Raw genomic sequence first — 5,646 nt, forward strand, 5'->3', positions numbered from 1 at the left:
TCATAGTTCTTGGCTTAGGTGGAGTAGAGTAACAATGCATAAGACACTATATCTACATAAGGAATTCGTAGTTCTTGGCTTAGGTGGAGTAGAGTAACAATGCATAAGACACTATATCTACATAAAGAATTCATAGTTCTTGGCTTAGGTGGAGTAGAGTAACAATGCATAAGACACTATATTTTTTTCAACAAGGGAAGGCTTCTATTTATAGGAAAATTTGAGCTCCTAACCAAACAAACCGATTCTAGAATTTTCCAAGTCAGTTTGATCACGTTTTGACTATTTTTAGGTCAGTTAAGCTAACTTTTTGGAACTAGACTTGAATGAGGAGAGAGGAGAGATAAAATATCTCAATTTTATGAGTTTAAAACTTATTCAAGCATGTGAAATATGCACCTCCTTTAAAGAACTCCCCTTCCTTACATATGTGTCATAATGGAATCATTTTAATATTGCTCATAGTTTTTTACTAATAAACCTTGTACATTTTCAACTCTTCATCTTATGTGAGCATTTAAGGGACTCCCCTTCCTTACATATGTGTCATAATAAAATCATTATTCCCAAAATATCTCATATTTTTAATATTGCTCATAGTTTTTTACTAATAAACCTTGTACATTTTCAACTCTTCATCTTATGTGAGCATTTAAGGGACTCCCCTTCCTTACATATGTGTCATAATAAAATCATTATTCCCAAAATATCTCATATTTTTAATATTGCTCATAGTTTTTTACTAATAAACCTTGTACATTTTCAACTCTTCATCTTATGTGAGCATTTACTCATTTTTGGGTATCTTCTTTTTACAATTTGGATTTATCTCCTCCCTACACATGGATTGATGCTATTGGCCCATAGGAACCTTAATTGGACCATAATCCAAAGATTTATGAAAATCTAGACCCTTAGACTAAGGTTCTTTATACCTATTTCTAATTAATTCCAATTGCACATTGGAAAATTCTTTTTGAATTTCTGTTTCAGGGGAATTCATCTTAATTATATGAGATATTTTTCTATCCAAAAATATTCAAAATCTGAATATTCTCTCTCTAGAATAATTTTCTCTCTCTAGATTAAAACAGTTAGAAACAAGGTCTTTATATTTCTGAAGAGGGATTGATTACAGGGAAAGATACTAGACATCAAAAGGGGTTGGGGGAGGAATCTTACATTAAACAGCATTTACAAACAATCACAAAATATAGTTTCTATATTAACTCTCATTTTTTCACATTATCCCTCATCAATCCACATTACTTATTCCATATTCCATTTATATGTATACTCATCCCATCACATCATTTTCCATCTCAACATGTCATATTCCTTCACATCACATATCGTATATTCACATCCATACATATATCCACATCCACATCCACATCTACATCCATACATCTATTTTCACATCCACATCTACATCCATACATCATTTTCCATCTCAACACTTCATATTCCTTCACATCACATATCGCATATTCACATCCATACGTATATCCACATCCACATCCACATTCACATCCACACATCCACATCTATTTCCATACATCTATTTTCACATCCACATCTACATGCACATTCATGCATCCACATCCATACATCCACATCGACATACACATTCACATCCATACATCCACATCTATATACGTACATTCTTAACTACATGCTTACATCCACATCTCTATGCATACATCCACATCCACATTCACATTCTCCTCATACATCTACATCTACATGCATACATCCACCTCCACATTCACATCCACATCTATACATCTACATCTACATGCATACATCCACCTCCACATCCACATCCACATCTACATCTACATGCATACATCTACATCTCCATTCACATCCACATCTATACATCTACATCTACATGCATCCATCCACATCTCTATTTACATCCTCATCTATACATCTACTTCTACATGCATACATCCACATCTCCATGCATACATCCACCTCCACATTCACACTCACATCCATACATCTACATCTACATCTACATGCAGACATCCACATCTCCATGCATAATATAATTCTTTTAATTAATCTAGGATGATAGTTCCTAGAATATGGTAGGAAGTCCTCTTTTTATGCTTTGAATGAATTTATTTTATGCGTAATTTCTATAAAAATTTTGCCATAGCTCCGCTACTATGACTGATAAATCTCAATTTTTTTTCTAAGGGATAAAACTTATCATTAAGGAAATAATTAGAATGGTCTCTAATTGGATCATCAATCCATAATGGATTGAATCGTCATTATACATAAACTAAAAGCATAGAAAAAAGTCATTAATTTGGCCTCAAGCATAGCTTAATCTTGGATTAAGGAAAAGCCTTATGAAAAGCTTCATTTGGATTGAAAAGGGTCATGAGTATGACCATTTCTTAAGTGAGAGAGAGAAAAACCATTAGAATTAAATATAAATAGAATTTTATGTAATTCTTTACTATTATTAATTACTTAACTTCAATAGCATTTCAAAAACCATACCAATTAAGCTTCTCAAGTTTGAGAGGGGTTGAGAAGAGAGAATCATTGAGAAATTATAGAAAAGATCATAATTCACTATACTTATCTTATAATTTGCTTGATTCTTTGTTCACGGTAGAGGCCCCCAACCAATCAATTGGTTTAGTATGTTGATGGAGCCACCAATGGGGATTGAAGAAAGAGAGAAGTATCAAAACTAGTGAATTATTAAAGAATTCACAGTTCTTGGCTTAGGTGGAGTAGAGTAACAATGCATAAGACACTATATCTACATAAGGAATTCATAGTTCTTGGCTTAGGTGGAGTAGAGTAACAATGCATAAGACACTATATCTACATAAGGAATTCGTAGTTCTTGGCTTAGGTGGAGTAGAGTAACAATGCATAAGACACTATATCTACATAAAGAATTCATAGTTCTTGGCTTAGGTGGAGTAGAGTAACAATGCATAAGACACTATATTCTTTTCAACAAGGGAAGGCTTCTATTTATAGGAAAATTTGAGCTCCTAACCAAACAAACCGATTCTAGAATTTTCCAAGTCAGTTTGGTCACTTTTTGACCATTTTTAGGTCAGTTAAGCTAACTTTTTGGAACTAGACTTGAATGAGGAGAGAGGAGAGATAAAATATCTCAATTTTTATGAGTTTAAAACTTATTCAAGCATGTGAAATATGCACCTCCTTTAAAGAACTCCCCTTCCTTACATATGTGTCATAATGGAATCATTTTAATATTGCTCATAGTTTTTTATTAATAAACCTTGTACATTTTCAACTCTTCATCTTATGTGAAATATGCACCTCCTTTAAAGAACTCCCCTTCCTTACATATGTGTCATAATGGAATCATTTTAATATTGCTCATAGTTTTTTACTAATAAACCTTGTACATTCTCAACTCTTCATCTTATGTGAGCATTTAAGGGACTCCCCTTCCTTACATATGTGTCATAATAAAATCATTATTTTCAAAATATCTCATATTTTTAATATTGCTCATAGTTTTTTACTAATAAACCTTGTACATTTTCAACTCTTCATCTTATGTGAGCATTTAAGGGACTCCCCTTCCTTACATATGTGTCATAATAAAATCATTATTCCCAAAATATCTCATATTTTTAATATTGCTCATAGTTTTTTACTAATAAACCTTGTACATTTTCAACTCTTCATCTTATGTGAGCATTTACTCATTTTTGGGTATCTTTTTTTTATAATTTGGATTTATCTCCTCCCTGCACATGGATTGATGCTATTGGCCCATAGGAATCTTAATTGGACCATAATCCAAAGATTTATGAAAATCTAGACCCTTAGACTAAGGTTCTTTATACCTATTTCTAATTAATTTCAATTGCACATTGGAAAATTCTTTTTGAATTTCTGTTTCAGGGGAATTCATCTTAATTATATGAGATATTTTTCTATCCAAAAATATTCAAAATCTGAATATTCTCTCTCTAGAATAATTTTCTCTCTCTAGGTTAAAACAGTTAGAAACAAGGTCTTTATATTTCTGAAGAGGGATTGATTACAGGGGAAGATACTAGACATCAAAAGGGGTTGGGGGAGGAATCTTACATTAAACAGCATTTACAAACAATCACAAAATATAGTTTCTATATTAACTCTCATTTTTCCACATTATCCCTCATCAATCCACATTACTTATTCCATATTCCATTTATATGTATACTCATCCCATCACATCATTTTCCATCTCAACATGTCATATTCCTTCACATCACATATCGTATATTCACATCCATACATATATCCACATCCACATCCACATCTACATCCATACATCTATTTTCACATCCACATCTACATCCATATATCATTTTCCATCTCAACACTTCATATTCCTTCACATCACATATCGCATATTCACATCCATATGTATATCCACATCCACATCCACATCCACATTCACATCCACACATCCACATCTATTTCCATACATCTATTTTCACATCCACATCTACATGCACATTCATGCATCCACATCCATACATCCACATCTACATGCACATTCTCATCCATACATCCACATCTATATACGTACATTCTCATCTACATGCTTACATCCACATCTCTATGCATACATCCACATCCACATTCACATTCTCCTCATACATCTACATCTACATGCATACATCCACCTCCACATTCACATCCACATCTATACATCTACATCTACATGCATACATCCACCTCCACATCCACATCCACATCCACATCTACATCTACATGCATACATCTACATCTCCATTCACATCCACATCTATACATCTACATCTACATGCATCCATCCACATCTCTATTTACATCCTCATCTATACATCTACTTCTACATGCATACATCCACATCTCCATGCATACATCCACCTCCACATTCACACTCGTACATCTACATCTACATGCAAACATCCACATCTCCATGCATAATATAATTCTTTTAATTAATCTAGGATGATAGTTCCTAGAATATGGTAGGAAGTCCTCTTTTTATGCTTTGAATGAATTTATTTTATGCGTAATTTCTATAAAAATTTTGCCATAGCTCCGCTACTATGACTGATAAATCTCAATTTTTTTTCTAAGGGATAAAACTTATCATTAAGGAAATAATTAGAATGGTCTCTAATTGGATCATCAATCCATAATGGATTGAATCATCATTATACATAAACTTAAAGCATAGAAAAAAGTCATTAATTTGGCCTCAAGCATAGCTTAATCTTGGATTAAGGAAAAGCCTTATGAAAAGCTTCATTTGGATTGAAAAGGGTCATGAGTATGACCATTTCTTAAGTGAGAGAGAGAAAAACCATTAGAATTAAATATAAATAGAATTTTATGTAATTCTTTACTATTATTAATTACTTAACTTCAATAGCATTTCAAAAACCATACCAATTAAGCTTCTCAAGTTTGAGAGGGGTTGAGAAGAGAGAATCATTGAGAAATTATAGAAAAGATCATAATTCACTATACTTATCTTATAATTTGCTTGATTCTTTGTTCACGGTAGAGGCCCCCAACCAATCAATTGGTTTAGTATGTTGATGGAGCCACCAATTGGGATTGAAGAAAGAGAGAAGTATCAAAACTAGT

Source organism: Cibotium barometz, unplaced genomic scaffold (assembly GCF_041138505.1).
Source record: "Cibotium barometz isolate CiBa-2024 unplaced genomic scaffold, ASM4113850v1 ctg399, whole genome shotgun sequence".
In the NCBI taxonomy this organism is placed as follows: Eukaryota; Viridiplantae; Streptophyta; class Polypodiopsida; order Cyatheales; family Cibotiaceae; genus Cibotium; species Cibotium barometz.